Source organism: Sus scrofa, chromosome 2, assembly GCF_000003025.6.
Source record: "Sus scrofa isolate TJ Tabasco breed Duroc chromosome 2, Sscrofa11.1, whole genome shotgun sequence".
NCBI classification, from domain to species: domain Eukaryota; kingdom Metazoa; phylum Chordata; class Mammalia; order Artiodactyla; family Suidae; genus Sus; species Sus scrofa.
Window position 1 is genome coordinate 88,591,920 of NC_010444.4, and position 18,374 is coordinate 88,610,293.

Below are 18,374 nucleotides of genomic sequence, written 5' to 3' on the forward strand. Positions count from 1 at the left end.
TATTCCAGAGGGCAGAGAAGATCTCCCAGAGGAAGTGATTATTAAGCTGTTGCCCAGAATTGAGGTTGTCCAGAGAAGAAAGTTCCAAGAAGAGGGGAGGACTCCAAGGAGCTGAAAATTCCAGAATTGCTGGAGCACAGTGTAAAAGGAAGAGTTTGAGAGATAGGCAAGGGCCAGACTGCACAAGCTGTGCAGGAATGAGATGAAAATGGAGTGGCTCAGTGGTTAACGAATCCACCTAGGATCCATGAGATTGTGGGTTCAATCCCTGGCCTTGCTCAGTGGGTTAAGGATCTGATGTTGCCGTGAGCCGTGGTGTAGGTCACAGACGCAGCTTGGATGTGGCATTGCTGTGGCTCTGACATAGGCCCATGGCTACAGCTCCAATTCAACCCCTAGGCTGGGAACCACGAGTATGGCCCTAGAAGAAAAGACAAAAAAAAAAAAAAAAAAAAGGATTGAAATCAAAGTATTTAACAACTGAGAAATGAGTATAAATTAGTCAATAATGAAATAAACTCTAATTTTTTAATTGTAGCCCATTTTATTCTCTAAATACAATAAATTAGAGATCTGATTCCATCTCTTGCTTACTAAGAGATTTAACTCACAGTACAACTTGTTTAAAGATGAAATTTTTGTGTTGGATGTACCTGCTACTAGATAAATGTTGCCCCTGAGTTGGGATAAAACTTTTCCCAAGGTTTTCCCTTTAAAATGCAGGACATTAAGTAACCCATAGCTTCAGGAAAAGGAGAATTCACTTAACTATAAAATTTTTTAAAATGCTTCATTTTCTCTCAGCATTTTCAGAAGAGCAATTATGTTAACAAAATGTCTTAGCTCATACATTACTACTTTAGATTTTCATTTATTCCATGTCTCCATATTGACCAGATTATGAAAATTGGCTACTGGAATGACATTCTTTGGTCTGACCTAATCCTTCAGACTAGATGAAAAGCTCTAGTTGGCAGATAAGTACGGAACCATGAGTTGAGAGTCCTGGCTGAGAACCCTTTGGTTTTAGATAACCTTTCTGTTAACCTTTCTGTACTTCAGTGATCTCACCCAGAACATGCGGATTATGACATCCACATTCCTCAACCGAATTAATATACACTTGGAGTAGAACAGAGTTGGCACTCTACCCTCATTAGTTCCCACATTTAATAATAACATTAATATTGTAGATGCCCAAGATAGGTGGGTATCAAGTGGGTTTTAACCAAGCCCTTCTAATAAATAAAGGAGGAATTCAATAGAAATGACTTTCACACCAGTCTCCAAACCATCCCTATGGATACCCATCTTTCTCAGAAGTGTCCATTATTCCTGAGGAAACCCTGCCTGGACCTGACTAGGACCTTTCACCATCTACCCATCTGCTCTCCCGCTTCTCATCCCAGCCTCTGAAAACTCAAGTCCAACAGAGGCTAAAGTTCCCCCATGTGGCCAGACGAGGGTGACTCTGAGGGAGTACTTGCCCCTGGTAGTTGACCAGTCTCAGAGGGTCCTTGAGTTCTAGCATGTCCACCAGAGCCAGCATCATCACCTGACCATAGAATGTTGTCGGGAACACTCTACTTAGGGGACTTCACCGAGGTAAGACTTGGAGCTTGGGGAGCCTAGTGGATTGGTGTGCTTACAGAATGATCTGTAAGCAACACCTACTTGGGAATCGAGGGCAGGGGAGCACCGAGACTCAGACATGTGTCAACCCTCTCGTGGCGGAAGCCAATGGCAGCACCCATTATTCAGTACTTTGAGGGGTACTCGCTAGCATAAGCATCAACCAATCAGAACCAGATTCAGCATTAAATCCTCTGTGGATTGATGGTGAAGAGGTAGGGGAGGTAGTTCCAAAGTATGGGAGTATTTCCATATTTAAACAGCCTAGATAACTAAGCTATGCAGTAAACATAAGTCAAATATTAGCCTGGGACCATGAAAGCCATATTAATGACTCTGGACTCCATCCTGCGGGTATGGAGAGCTACAGGGGTTTTAGGAGATCTGATGTATGATTTTGACAAAGCTTGCTGAATACAGTGTGCAGGACAGGTTGAAGGAAGGCAAGGCTGGAGACAATGAAACAGTTCAGATGTCCTTGCAGGAGTTCAGGTTGAAGATGATAGCAGAAATGAGTCGATGCCAGAGATAATTAATATGTACAGTTCTCTAACTTGGGGATTAATTAGACATGGAAGGTAAAGAAGAGGAGTCAAGGATGACTCCTAGGTGTCTTGCTTGGGAAATGAGACAGTTTATCTCACTGTTTACCAAGAGAGGGGTGTCGGGAGACAAGCAGGTCTGAGGAGGGGACCTGATCAGTGTAATTTTGGATATATTCAGCTTGTAGTACCTATGACACATCTAGGCAGACATCCAGTAGGCAGCTGGAGATGTGTGAAAGAAACCTGGCTGGGGATGATGACTTTGGAATCCTTACATACTGAGTTCATGAAATTGCCCAGAAGGAGAATATAGAGTGAGAATATAGATTTGAATTCTGAGTGACAGCAACATGGAAGGAACAGGTAGAAGATGAGGTGCCACTGGGTTATCGTGAAAACCAGAAAATTGTGTCGGAAAGAAGACAGGAGAAAGGTGTGTGGGGGATGGTTGATGGGCACTCAGGGTTCGTGCCTACCTTCTGTTCTATTTTTCCCTGAACAGCTAAATACTACTTTTCCAAGATTGCCTTGCAAGCAGAGGCCTGGATGCAAATTAGGTTCCAGCAATTACACGTACTACTCAAGATTTAGGAGGTTTGGGACTGAGACAGAGGCCATATAGTCTTGATGCTTTCAGCTGATTTCTGTTGAAGTTGGAGCTTTTCTGCAGCCATGTTCCAGTGTCTAGTTGGTAGCTTTATGGTTGGTCAGCTGTCTTGGTGGTGGTAGCAGCTTCTTAGCACCTGGATTATAGCCATAGTAGTGTGTTCTGATTTCCTGCCTTCCTAATTTTGGCAAAAGTACCATCTTTCCTGGCAGGATGGTTGTGATGGCATTAATGGAGATCCAGCAACACCTCCAAGATCTTCCAACACTTTAATCAATGCCTAGTTTCCATACTATTTCTCTTCTGCTTAAAATGCCTAGAGTGCTTTATTTTATTCTTTTTGAATCCTGACTGAATGAAAGGAGTATTTCAGGGAGGAGTTCTGTGTGTGTGTGTGGTGGGGGTGGTTTGTTTGGTTTGTTTTTTTTTTTTTTTGTTTTTTGGTTTGTTTGTTTGTTTTGTCTCCCATCTTTTTAGGGCTGCACCTGCAGCAGATGGAGGTTCCCAGGCTAGGGGTCTAATTGGAGCTACAGCTGCCGGCCTACACCATAACCACAGCAACTCGGGATCCCAGCCGCATCTGTGACCTACACCACAGCTCCCGGCAATGCCAGATCCTTAACCCACTAAGCAAGGCCAGGGATTGAACCCTTAACCTTATGGTTCCTAGTCGGAACGTTTCCACTGTGCCACAACAGGAACTCCTGTGTGGTGTGTGTGTGTTTTCCCACATTGCCAAGCAATGAATTCAATTCAGTTCTGATACTCTTTCTATAAAGATAGCTTTGACCCTCACAGGTTAGGGGCTCAATCCTGTGAGACTTCCCCACCCCACCCTCTTCAAACATCAATGTCAAGTCCAGGTTGTCTTCTGGGCTGCTATAGATCACAGGTTCCCATGACCCTTGCCTCAGGCTTAATTTGCTAGAGCAGCTCACAGAAATCATAAAAACCTCTTACTTCAGTTTACCAGTTTGTTCTAAGAGAACATGACTCAGGAACAGCCAGATGGCTGACATGCAAAGAGCAAAGTATGTGAGAAGGAGCACAGAGCTTCCACGCCCTCTCTGAGTGTGCCAATCTCTCAAACCCCTACCTGTTCACCAACCAGAAGCTGTCAGAACTGGTTCTTTTGAGTTTTTATGGAGACTTCAATAGCCAGGCATGGTTGATCGTATCATTGGCCACTGCCACTTGATTCAGCCTCCAGCCTATCGCCTCTCCCTCAAGGTCAGGGATGGACTGAAAGTTCCAACCCTCTAATCATAGGGTTGGTTTCCCTGGCAACCAGCTCCCATCCTTCCTGCTTTCCAAAGTCACCTTGTTACCATAAACCCAAGTATGGTTAAAAGGAGTATATTATGAATATCAAGACATCTTTATTCCTTTTATAACTTAGGAAATTCCTAGAGGATTTAGGAACTCTGTGCCAGAAACAGGGACAAAGACCAAATGTATATTTCTCATCATAAATCGCAATATTACAGATTCACCTATTTTCTATACAGGGCCTATTATGACACCCTAAAGAATTTCTGTTTAATCAAGGAGCAAAGGGAAGCCCATAAATAATTTTAAACAGAAGAATTGCAAGAGCATGTCTGCACACTAGGGAATGGGTAGGAAAGTATCAAGGCTGGAAAGAGGGTACTCGTTAGGGATTGTTGGTCATTCCTCCAGGCAAATCATTCTTTTTAATTAACAGACGACTTTTTAGAGTAGTTTTGTGTCTACAGAAAGATTGAACAGTTAATACAGTGAATTCTCATATTACCCAACCCCACCCCCATTTTACCTACTGTTAACAATTTAAAATAATATGGTACATTTGCTACAATCAATATTATAGTTATTTGTCATATTATTATTAGTGAAAATCCATAGTTAGTTGAGATCTCCTTAGTTTAACCTAATCCTCCTTTTGGTTCCAGGATACCACATTATGTATTGTCATGTCTCCTTAGCCTCCTCTTAGCTGTGACAATTTCTTCAGGCTTTCCTTGCTTCTGACGACCTTGAAAGTTTTGAGGAGCCCAGTTAGGTAGATTATAGGGTACCCTTCTGTTGAAATTTGTCTGATGGTTTTCTCGTGGTTAGATTGGGTTATAGGTTTTGAGAAGAAGATCACAGAATAAAGGCTGTTCTCATTACATCATATCAAAGTAATATTCCTAATATGACTTATCACTGTTGATATGAACCTCCAGGAGGATTATGATGGGGCCTAAACTTGGGCAATGACAGCAGAGATGATGAGAGAGAGACAGGAGACGTTTAGGAATAGAGAATGAAAAATGATGTTTCAAATATCGATTAAATACGATGTTTTATGAGAAGCTCTGTAAAGAGAAGTGCTATAGACTGAAGTTTGTGTCTCCCCAATATTCATATGTTGAAATCTAATCCTCAATATGATGGTGTTTGGGGGTGGGGGCCTTGTGCAGTGATTAGGTTATGAGGGTGAATCCCTCACACATGGGATTAGTGCCCTTATAAGAGACCCCAGAGAGCTTCCTCCCCCTTCTGCCTTGTGAGGAAACAGGGGAGAGGTAGCCATCTATGAACCAGGAAGTGGGCCCTCATCAGACTCTGAATCTGCCGTCCTTGATCTTGGGCTTCTCAGAACAGTAAGAACAAGTATTTGTTGTTTAAACCACCAAGTCTGTGGTATTCAGTTATAGCAGCCCAAACAGGCTACAAGAAGAAGAAATCATACTGTTGACATAAGGGCTTTAAAATATTAAGCACTGTGTTATTTACGGCCCTTCTACCACCACCCCCCCAAAAAAGGAAGAAAAGGACATAGAATACTCCACATTTACATTTGAGTGACAACAGGAGTATAATTTTTAAAAAGCCACCTGGAACAAAGGTCTCAAATAGGATTAAAAGTATATATTCTGCATCTTGAATCCTGATGCCAGTTCCTCTCTGCGGTTAAGATTTTCAGTAAGAAAGAGAAAGGGTTTTGTCAAGATTCACAACTATTTACAGAGCTTTTATTTATTCTCTCAGAATAATTGTTAAAGCCTTGTGATCGTTTAGGGATAGAAAATGGATTCTTTGAAGAAATTATTTATTTAAGTCATAAATGTGTTTCTTAAGGGAAAGTGAATTTACTTGCCAAAGTTGTCCATGAACTTGGTAATTGTACAAATTAATCTGCCACTCAGTGTATTATATTAGACAGAAAGCACCTGACTGCTTAGGCTAGTTTTCTCCCAGCAAAGTGCTTGATATTAAAGCGTGCCTTTGGCCAGCTCTGGTCTAAATACATGACAAAGCTTTGTTCTTCTGTAAGTAGGAGGAGAGGCAGGACTTGGATATTGGGTTTGAAGGATTGGGCAGGAAAAGATCTTCAAGAAAGATGCCCAGGCTGCCAGCTCGGGTAACTAGTAGGGGGAGAAGATGTTCCATGACACAGAGGACATAAGAAGAGGAGAGCGAGTGTCCCAGGAAGACAGTGTGTTTGACTCTGGACATGTGCAACTTGAGGGGCCTGTGGACAAAAGAACAGAGCTGATTAACAGGCAAGTGGAGGTATACGTATGGAGTTCAAGAGCGAGAGCTAGAAATTCAAACTTGGAGTCAACTGCACATGACTCATATGGAGCCATTCTCAGCTAAGCCTAGAACCTTTGTAGTATAATTTGACCCAGGAAAGGTCAAATGTTTCTTAATACCTTAATGCTTTCCTAATTGAGAACATCCATGTTGACTTTGAAAGAAAATCAATATTCACCACGGTGAATACTACCCTTGGGTAATTTAGGAGAAAACCAGACATGGCATTGATTTTGAAAGAACAAAAAGACATGAAAGACCCTTCTTTTTGCCCCTGCCAGGATCCAGAACATAACAGGTGCTCAATAATTCTTTGTTAAATGAACAAATGGTTAAATACCAAGTTTCCCACAGCCCGCCCTCCAATATGTCCTTGTCACCCAATGAAACTGAAAATGTAAAGGTGAGAAGTACTTTTTTTTTTTTTTTAATGAAAGGATCGTCCCCAAGTATTTCTGGGAAGGATAACCAGCAACCACCATGGGTCACCCAGTTACCCAGAGGAATAAATTTTGGAGAAAGGAAGAAGAAAGAAGCATGGGGAAAGTGGGAAGGGTGGAAAGGAGAAAAGGAGCCATGGGGATCAGGCTGCTTCCTTCTCATCTTTTCCTGGAGCTGATCTGGCCTGGAGGCCTGAGGCTCTCCACCCAGGCCACCCTTTTTTTTTTTTTTTTTTTTTTTTTTTTTGCTTTTTAGGGCTGCACCTGCAGCATATGGAAGTGCCCAGGCTAGGGGTCAAATCACAATTATAGCTGTTGGCCTGTACCACAACCAGAGCAACCACAGATCTGAACCACATCTGTGACCTATACCACAGCTCACGGCAACACTGGATCCTTAACCCACTGAGTGAGGGACACAGTGAGGGACAAGGAGCCACAGTGGGGACTCCCAGGGCACTCTTAAAGACAGCAAAATGTCCTTGCCATCCTATCCCCTTCTTGCTTCCAAAGGTGCTTCTGCCAGCCTATACCCTACCTGCTACACCCTCCCAACCCCTAACCCAAGGGCATACCAGCAGAGCCTGAAGGCCCACCTACACTTCCATTTATTTTATTTTTTTTTATTGTTTCTTCACAGCATTGATTTTTGTGACTCAGCACCATTCCTTAAAAAGCCAAAGAACAGTGTGCCTCCCCTAACAATAATTTCAAAACCTCTCAGGGGGCTAAAATGCAATCCCAGGGTTCACAAGAGGTGCCACATCTCTGCAGGGAGAGGAATGCAGAGATGGAGGCCTGGTGGGGAAAAGAAGGTCTTTGTTGCCAAGACAAAGACATTAACAAAGGCAAGGCCCTCCCCCAGGTGCAGTAAAAGGAGTTAGAAACTTGGGTGGGAGGCTGCCCCCAGCCTTCCCTCTGATTTTGGCCTCTGCTTATTATTTTGGTTCAGTTTCTTCTGTCCTTAAGTTCCTTTTGGCTTCTGTCTTGATGAGCCACCACTCCAAAAGCATAAACGTGTCCCTAGAATGTCATCCTTTAGAGGCTGAAATGGAATATTTCTGAATAACCTTTCCCCTCGTGTCTGCACACAGCCCCAGGAGCAGCAGTTCTGCAAGAAGGGAGTGGAGGGTGAGGCCACCTCTTTCATGGAGGCCTCTAAAATGCTCTTCCCTGAGCAATTAACACAAACACACTGGGGAGGTGGGGGAGGTCTGAAGGCTCAGCTTAGCAGCCTTATGTAGGACCTCTCCTCCACCAGCTGCCCTAAGTTAGCAAAAGCTCAGCAAAGGAGTTCCCACTGTGGCACAGTAGTAACGCACTCAACTAGGATCTGTGAGGACATAGGTTCCATCCCTGGCCTCGCTCAGTGGGTTAAGGATGCGGCATTGCCATGAGCTGCAGTGTAGGTTGCAGATGCGGTTCGGATCTGGCATTGCTGTGGCTGTGGTGTAGGCCTGCACCTGTCACTCCAATTCCACCCTGAGCCTGGAAACTTCCTTATGCCACAGGTGCGGCCCTAAAAAGAAAAAAAAAAGAAAAAGAAAAAGCTCAGCAAATATTTGCCCTGCATACCGGGGATTCACAGGGTCAACATGAAATAGCAGCCAACCCATCTCCTAATTCTTTGTTCCAAGAGCTCTGCCTTTACCAACAGCTAGGAAAAAAAAAACAAAAAACAAAAAAAAAAAAACACTCCAACAGATTCCTTCTTGCCATCCTCCAAAATCCTAGTGAATTCATCACCTGAGTTAAAATGATCCTCTTGCAAAACAGACCCCAGAGACCTGGACTGTTCTAACTCCAGCTGCTCTTATAGCCAAAGCAACCTGACTTAATGTATGCAGATCAGTGATTGTTGATGGTGAAAATCCATCACTCAAAGACCGACCAAAGAAGCAGGCTGTAAGATTCCCCAAAGAGTGCTCCTCTCTGAGAAGCCATAGAGGTGGGGGAGGGGGGGGAAATATCAGGTGCACCCCCTCTGAGCAACACCTGTTGTTTTGGGAGCCGAGACGTTATTTGCTAACATGTATCTGGGACTGCGATTTGGTTTCCCTGTTTCCATTTTGAGCTCTAGTGCTTGATTTTGCTTTGTGACCTCCTCAAGGGACAGGTGCATCCCATCCGCTGACATCTGTTGGCTCTGAGGTGACACAGTCTCATTAAGATGGCTCCTATTTAAATGCTGTGTCTTCTGCTGTTTTGGTCTCTGCGTATTTCTCCTTTTCAGCTTTCTTTCCCTCCACGGGTCCCAATGGATCCAAATGAACTACTTGACATTCTCCTGCTTTCCAACCTCCACCTGTATTCGATCAGTGTGGAATACGGTAATTACTTGATTCATCTTTCAATTCACTGGACTATAAACAGGAGCCAGGGAAAGCCAGCAATTCCATTTTCCACTGGAAAATGCCCAGGGGCTGGTTAACCAGAGAAGTGTTCGCAGGAAAGGAAGTTAACCGTTTGATGAGATTTCTGAGTGTGTGCTGGGGAGGATCAACCAACAGAAAGCCTCCTACCTGAAGCCGAGGCCATGAATCTCTTCTGTACCAAAGCAGAAACTGAAACACTGGTCCCCACTTAGACCCCAGATTTCCCCGTGAGACTGGCTTCTTAAGCATTTTCGTTTCTTTTTCCTTTTTCTTTTTAGAGCCACATATATGGAAGTTCCCCGGGCCAAGGGTCAAATTAGAGCTGCAGCTGCTGGCCTACACCACAGCCACAGCAACAGGGGATCCTTAACCCACTGAGCAGGATCAGGGATCAAACCCACATCCTCCTGGATATTAGAGGGGTTCAAAACCCACCGAGCCATGACAGGAATTCCCTTAAGCATTCTCTTAAGAGACATGAGTTTCACTGAGTTAGGGCGTTTTGTTTCCAAAGTGGGAAGAGGGAGTGGGGAATACTAGACGTTTTATCATCATCACCATCACCTTTATTGTTTAATTTAAAAAGGTGGGTGGTCTTTCTCCCTAGTCCCTGGAAGAGAATCTCTAAATCTCTGGGATTTCCCAAGGCATAGAAGGGTCTTTGTTATTCATAGTGAGCCCTTTGGACCGTAACTACATTTACACTGACAGGATGGCTCAGGGTGGAGGCTGGCTACGCCAGAAAGACTAACCCGTGTGGTTAGAAGGTAAGGCTTTGAGCCCAGGTAGGGGAATAGGGTTTTTTTTCCAAATAGTTATGAAACTGGAAGACGTTCTCTTTTCACTAAAAAGTATAAGTCCACAAATTCCTTCTCCTCATAGAGGAGCATCATCTCAGGATGTAAGCAAACATAAAGAACACAGTGCTGTACACAGAAAGAAAATATACCCAAGCTGACAAGCAGCAGGGATTTTACAGAGCTTGCCTAGACTGTGCCAGGATTGAACAAATCTAGGGGAAAAGGAAACGTTATAGACCAGCTTCATGAAAACTGTATTTAAATGAGATCATTGTGCATTGTTTGGGACAAAGAGTCAATGGTCCCAATCCACAAAAGAGGTCTAATAAATCAGTGAAAAAAGACGAACATCCCTATAGAAAAAAATGGCAGAGCACATAGACAAGCAGATTTTACCGCAGGGAACACAATTGGCCAATATACAAATGGAAATATGTGCAACAATTCTGGAAATCAACTCCAGTTAAAAGTAATAAGAAATCATTTCTTTGCCTAAAAAATTGGCCAAGATAAAAAAAGACTTGTAATACCTGGAAAAGTGAGCTCTCTTATCAACAAACAGTGCTGGATGCATAAATTGGTACAACCTTTCTGGCGGGAAGTTTGGCATTATGTATCGAACTGGTTCATGGGCATTCCTTTTCACTCGTTAATTCCATTTCTAGAAATTTATAATATGGTGATAATCAGGCAAGTATACACATATACACACAGACAAACACACGGATATAATGTATTTGTAAGTAGATAGTTAAAACAGGTTATGGGCGTTCCTGTTGTGGCGCAGCAGAAATGAATGCGACTAGGAACTGTGAGGTTGAGGGTTCGATCCCTGGCCTCACTCAGTGGGTTAAAGATCTGGTGTTGCGGGGAACTGTGGTATAGGTCGCACCCAGCTTGGATCTGGCATTGCTATGGCTGTGGCCTAGGCCAGCAGCTATAGCTGTGATTCGACCCCAAGCCTGAGAACCTCCAATGGAATAATATGCAGCCATTAAAAATTAAGGTGTTGATACATATTATTTGTAGCTACAACACATTGTTGAATAGGAAAACAAGTAGCAGGAATTCTCTTTGTGGCTCGGCAGGTTAAGAACCCGATGTTGTCTCTGTGAGGATTTGGGTTCAATCCCTGGCCTTGCTGAGTGGGTTAAGGATCCAGTATTGCCACAAGCTGTAGCATAGGTCACAGATGTGGCTCGGCTCTTGTGATGCTGTGGGCTGTGGTGTAGGCTGCTGGCTGCAGCTTGTAGCTTCAGCTCCAATTTGACCCCTAGCCTGGGGACTTCCATGTGCTGCAGGTGCGGCAGTTTAAAAAAAAAAAGAGAGAGAGAACAAAAAGTAGCAGAAAAACATGCATAGCATATTTCCACTCTAATTGTGTGTGTGTAGGAATACTAGCAATTTTTTGTCAAAGGAAATTACAGGTGACTTTTACTTTTCATTGTTTGAATTTATTTGGCTATTTTTTACAGTAGTTTTAGATTCATAGAAAAGTTGCAAGAAAGGTGTAGAGATTTCCCATATACTTCCTAACCCCCAACACATGCATAGCCTCTCTCCTTATCAACACCCCCTGCCAAAGTAAAACACTTGTTAAAATTGATAAACCTACAATGACTTACCTTAATCACCCAAAGTCCATAATTTACCTTAGGGTTCACTCTTGGTGATGTACATTCTATGCATTTGGAAAAATGTGTCTAACATCATAGCGTACAGAATATTTTCACTGCCCTAAAACTCTTCTGTGGTCTGCACAGAGATAAATAAAATGCTCTTTTATCCTTTTCCATCATCTTCTACCAGCCTCTGGCAACCAATGATCTTTTATTCTTTCCATGGTTTTGCCTTTTCCAGAATGTCATATAGTTGGACTCACAGAGTATGTAGTCTTTTCAGATTGACTTCTTTCCCTTATTACTGTGCATTTAAGTTTCCTCCATGTCTTTTCATGGCTTGAGAGCTGATTTTAGTGCTAAATAATATTACCCTCTCTAGATATATTACAGTTTACTTGCCCATTCATGTATTGAAGGACATCTTGATTGCTTCCACGTTTTGGCAATTATTAATTAAACTACTATAAACATTTGTTTGCAGATTTTTGTGCACGTAAGTTTCACCTCCTTTGGATAAATACCAAGGAGTGTGATGACTGGATCATATGTAAGAGTATACTTAATAAACTGCCAAACTCTCATACAAACTGACTATCATTCTGCATCTCTAGCAGCAATGACTAAGAGTGCTGGAACTCTCATTTGTTGCCAGGATTTGGTTGTCAGTGTTCTGGATTGGGTCTATTCTAAATAGGTATTTGGTGGTATCTCATTATTGTCTTAATTTGTATTTCCCTGCTGATACATTATGTGGAGCATCTTTTCCATGTGCTACTTGCCATCGGTATATCTTCATTGGTGAGGTGTCTGTTCAGGTGTTTGGCCCATTTTTCAATTGGGTTGTTCACTTTCTTAGCATTGAGTTTTAAGAGTTCTATGTTTTGAATAACAGAACTTTGCCAGGCAGGTCTTTTACAAATATTTGCTCACAGTCTGTGGCTTGGCTTTTGATTCTTTTGGCATTATCTTTTTAAGAGCATAATTTTTCTATTTTAATGAAGTCCAGCTTATGAGTTATTTCTTTCATCAATCATGCCTTTGTTGTTGTATCTAAAAAATCATCACCATGTTCAAAGCCATACGGTTTCTCCTATTTTATTTTCTAAGAGTTTTATAGTTTTGTTTTACATGTAGGTCTATGATCATTTTGAGTTAATAGTCTATGAATTTTTTTTTTGGATGTCTAGTTGTTTCAACACCATTTGTTGAAAAAGACTATCTTAAGACTATCTTGGAAGAGTCAATATTATCAAAATGACTGTAGTACCCAAGACAATCTACACATTCAATGCAATCCTTATCAAATTATCAAGGACATTTTTCACAGAACTTGAACAAAATATTTTAAAGTTTGTTTGGAAGCACAAAAGACCCAGAATAGCCAAAGACATCCTGAAAAAGAAAAATGGAGCTGGAGGAATCAGGCTCCCTGACTTCAGAATATACTACAAAGCTACAGTCATCAAAATGGTATGGTACTGGCACAAAGACAGAAATGTAGATCAGTGGAACAGGATAGAAACCCCAGAATTAAACCCACACACCTAAAGTCAACTAATCTATGACAAAGGAGGCAGAATATACAATGGAGAATAGACAGCCTGTTCAATAAGTGGTGCTGGGAAAACTGGACAGCCACATGTAGAAGAATGAAATTAGATCACTTCTTAACACCATAGACAAAAATAAACTCAAAATGGATTAAAGACCTAGATATAAGACCAGATACTATAAAACTCTTAGAGGAACACATAGGCCAAACACTCTCCAACATAAAGGACAGCAACATCTTCTCAGATCCACCTCTTAGAGTAGTGACAATTAAAACAAAAATAAACAAATGGGACTTAATTAAACTTAAAAGTTTCTGCACAACAAAAGAAACCCTAAACAAAACGAAAAGACAATCCACAGAATGGGAGAAAATCTTTACAAATGAATCAACTGACAAGGGATTAATGTCCAAAATGTATTAATACCTTCTGCAGCTCAGTACCAAAAAAACGAACAACCCCATTAAAAAATGGGCAGAAGATCTAAACAGACAATTCTTCAAAGAAGACATACATATTGGAAAAAACAATGAAAAGATGTTCAACTTCACTAATTATTAGAGAAATGCAAATCAAAACCCACTATGAGGTACCATTTTACACTGGCCAGAATGGCCATCATCAAAAAGTCTACAAACAGTAAGTGCTGGAGAGGGTGTAGAGAAAAAGGAACCCTATTACACTGTTGGTGGGAATGTAAACTTGTGCAATCACTGTGGAAAACAGTATGGATATTCCTCAGAAAACTGAAAATAGAACTACCATTTGATCCAGCAATCCCACTCCTGGGCATCTATCCAAAGAAAAACCATGACTCGCGAAGACACATGTACTCCGATGTTCATTGCAGCACTCTTTTCAGTAGCCACGACATGGAAACAACTGAAATATCCAACAGAGGAGTGGATCAAGAAAATGTGGTACATATTCAAAGTGGAATGTTACTCAGCCATTAAAAAGAATGAAATACTGGCATTCCTAGCAACATGGATGAACTTAGAAATTATCATGCTAAGTGAAGTCAGTCGGACAATGAGACAACAACATCAAATGCTATCACTTACATGTGGAATCTATAAAAAGGACACATTGAACTTCTTTGCAGACCAGATACTGACTCACAGACTTTGAAAAACTTATTGTTTCCAAAGGAGACAGTTTGGGGTGGGGGGATGCGCTGGGGCTGTGGGATGGAAATGCTATAAAATATGGTTATAATGATCATTGTACAACTATAAATGTAATAAATTCATTGAGAAAAATAAAGAAAAATATGGATATTAAAAAAAATAATGACAGCCCACTGATTTGAGTATTAATCATGGGCCAGGCCAGGTCCTATTTAAAGTGCATCACAGGCATTAACTCACAACTAGCCCACAACGATCCCACTGTTAGCAGAGGTGGGACCCAGCAGAAAGTTCACAGAATCTGCCCATAAAAGGATAAATAGTGCTTTTCTATGTTTATATAAAACATTTTTCCATTGACTCACTTTCCTTTATATCCATCAGGCTTAGGAATGTCAGCACAACTCCTAATTTCTTATCGTACTCATAACTAGACATTCTTTGCATTGATTTAAGAAACTTCTCTTGTAGTGGTTGTCATCATAATGGTTTTATTATCATATACAGTAAAACTTTGCATTATTTTGTAACTAAATACCTTAATAAAATAGCTCATGTTTCTAAAAATCTTTAAAAAAAAATAAAATCATTATGTTTTCTTGGATAATTGTCCCCTTTATCATTATGTAGTACTCTTCTTTATTCCTGATAACTTTCCTTGCCTCGAAGTTTGCTTTGTCTGAAATTAATACAGCTAATCCTGTTTTCTTTTGAAGTTTTGCATATTGCAAACATTAACATTGTATATTTTTATCCATCGATTTACTTTTGATCTACACGTGTCTTTCCATTTAAAGTGAGTTTCTTATTATATACAATACTTGGATTTTGTTCTTTATACACTCTGACAGTCCCTTGTCTTTTAATTGGTATATTTGGACCTTGATGTTCAGTGATTACTGATACAGTTGGATTAAAATCTACCATATGTGTTACTGTTTTCTATTTGTTACCCTTGTTCTTTGTTCCTATTTTTATCTTCCACTATTTTTCTACCTTTTTTAGTTTTAGTTGAGCATTTTATGTGATTCTGTTTTCTCTTCTAGGCATATCAGCTATAATTCTTTGCTTTTTACTTTTTTTTAGTGGTGATTTTAGTGTTTATAGTATACATTTACGACTAATCCAAGTCCACTTTTAACAAACATACATTCTACCTCATGGGAAGTGTAAATACCTTTCAATAACAAAATAATTCTAATTCCTCCCTCTTATCCCTTGTGTTGCTGTCATTCATTTCATTTAAATATGTGTATATATATATATATATATATATATATATATATATACACACATACACACACATCATTGGATACATCATTGCTATTATTATTTTGAACAAAATTTTCTGCTATGTCAATTAAGAATTTTAAAAAAGTCTTTATTTTACCTTCATTATTCCTTTTTCAGTGCTCTTTCTTTCTAAAAAAATGTAGATTGGAGTTTCTGATTTATATCATTTTCCTTCTCCCTAAAGAAAGTCTTTTAAAATTTCTTACAAAGCAGATGTATTGGAAACAGACTCTCTCTGGTTTTGTTTGTCTGATGAGGTCTTTATTTCTCCTTCACTTTTGAAGGATAATTTTGCTGGGTACAGAATTCTAGATTGAAGGGTATTTTCCTCTGAATACTCTAAATATTTTCACTCTTTTCTTGTTTGCATGCTTTCTGAGAAGTCAGATGTAATTCTTATCTTTGTCCATCAATAGGTAAGGTATTTTTTTCCTTCTAGCTTCTTTCAGGATTTTTTCCCTGTATTTGGTTTTCTGTAGTTTAAAAATGATATACCTCAGTTGTTGTTTTCATTTATGCTGTTTAGAGTTTTCTGAACTTCCTCAACCTGTAGTTTGGTGTCTGACATTAATCTGGTGAAATTCTCAATCCTTATTGTTTCAAATATTTCTTCTGTTCCTTTCTTCCTTTATTCTCCATCTAGCATTTCTGTTGTGTGTATGTTATACTTTTTGTAGTTGTCCCAAACTACAAAATATTATTCTCTATGCTTTTTAGTTTGAAAGGCTTATATTGAGATATCCTCAAGCTCCAAGATTCTTTCTTCAGCCTTGTCCATCTGCTGATCTACTAATAAACCCATCAAAAGCATTCTTCATTTCTGTTATAGTGTTTTTGATCTCTCTCATTTCTTTTTGGTTCTTTCTTAGGATTTGCATGTCCTTCTTGTATTGCCCATCTGTTCTCGCATGATAACTAATTCATCTATTGGAGGCCTTAGCATATTAATCGTAGTTGTTTTGAATTCCTGGTCTGATAAATCCACCATATTTACTATGTCTGGTTCTGATGTCTGCTCTGTCTCTTCAAATTGTGTTTTTTGCCTTTTAATATCTCTTGTAATTTGTTCTCTACTGATGAACACGATGTATAAAGAAAAAGCAACTGCTGTAAACAGGATTTTAGTAATGTCATGATGAGGTATGGGGGGAAGAGAAGTATTCTATAGTTCTAGGATTAGGTTTCAGGCTTTTAGTGAGCCTATGGGAACTTTAAAAATGTTACACAGTTAAAAAAAAAAAAAAAAAAAAAAAAGGAGTTCCCATTGTGGTGCAGCAGAAACGAATCCAACTAGGAACAATGGTGTTGTGGGTTCGATCCCTGGCCTTGCTCAGTGGGTTAAGGATCCGGCATTGCTGTGAGCTGTGGTGTAGGTCACAGATGCAGCTGGGATGCCACATTGCTGTGGCTGTGGTGTAGCCCAGCAGCTACAGCTCCCATTTGACCCCTACCCTGGGAACATCCATATGCCATGGGTGTGGCCCTAAAAAAGTACAAAAGACCAAAAAAAGTTATTCAATTATGTAAAAATTTAAAAATGTTTTTTCTCCTCCCTTAGGTGAGAAAGAATGGCTAGAGTGGGCTGGAGTTGGGTATTTCCCTTCCCTCGGGCCTGTTAGACTCTGATAAAATTTCAGTAGGTTAGACTTTGGTTAAATAGTTTCTCCTGAGGAAAGACCTTGCTAAAAATAATAGAGTGCTCTGTGGTACTTCAAAATGGTTCTTTTTCTCTCTCCTTGCCAGAAGCACAAGCATATTTTTCACTAATATTTACTGTGAGAACCGGTTAATCTCCTGGAGGTAAATTTCACAAAATTGTGGAGGCCATTCTATAACTTGATCTCCCTGGAGTTTTTAACTCTCATCCTTGTCCGTGCTGAGCTTGCAGCAATTTTTCAATTATACTGCAGGTTTTCATCCCATGGCACCAATTCCCACAATGGTTTCTATTCATGAAACTCTATTCCATAGTTGGGACTCCCTATATTCCCCTATCTCTCCAATCTTCACTCTGGGAAATTTTTTCGTCCATCAGTTCATTGGTGATTTCTTCTCTCCATTTTTTCTTTCTGGAATTTCTGTTATTTGGCTTTTGGACCTCATAAATGAATCCCACTTTTCTATTTCTTTGTATTTTTGCTTTACTTTCTAAGGAAAATGTTGATATCACATTTAAATTCCAGGAGTAATTTGTCCTCCTGAATGTTCCTTTAGGTATGAGGGAGGGAAGGGTATGTAATGTCCTAGTTTGTTGGGGTTTCTTTGTTTTTGTTTTTTGCCACAGCATGCAGTGGCTTGATGTGGGATCTCAATTCCCAGGCCACAGTGGTGAAAGCGCCAAATCCTAATCACTATGCCACCAGGGAACTCCCAATATAATATCCTTTTCTTATATCATGGATGCAATATCTTCTCTTAGTTTTCCAATGTATGACTCAGAATTGGCTTCTTTAAAAAAAATGCTTCTTACTATTCCTCCAAGTTACTTTTTCTTTGCTTGTTTGCATCTCTGTCTTCCAAATTAAAGTTTCCTCAAATGTCTGGTATTATTTGACTGACTGCTCATGATTGAGAGTTGGGAACTAAAAGTTTTTTGGAAGCTCTGAATACATAGGTCGGGCTTGACAATCCTAAACTTTACTGTAGGATGATCCCCATTTATTGGGGAAGACCTATGTATAAATAAACCAGAGTTTTCTTCCTATTCCTTCTGAAAGGGTGAAAAACTGGGTATCATTGTTCTGGGACCAAGTGAGGGATTCAATGTGCCTGTCAATCTGTTAACAGCCCCAGTTCTGAAAGAAGCTGGTACT

General features: G+C 40.3%; 1 long non-coding RNA gene across 2 annotated transcripts in view; it reads left to right on the top strand.

The window, feature by feature from the left end:
* Positions 1 to 18,374, top strand: part of LOC106509485 — an 80,732-nt gene that overhangs the window by 14,729 nt on the left and 47,629 nt on the right. The gene's annotated exons all lie outside the window — the stretch shown is intronic.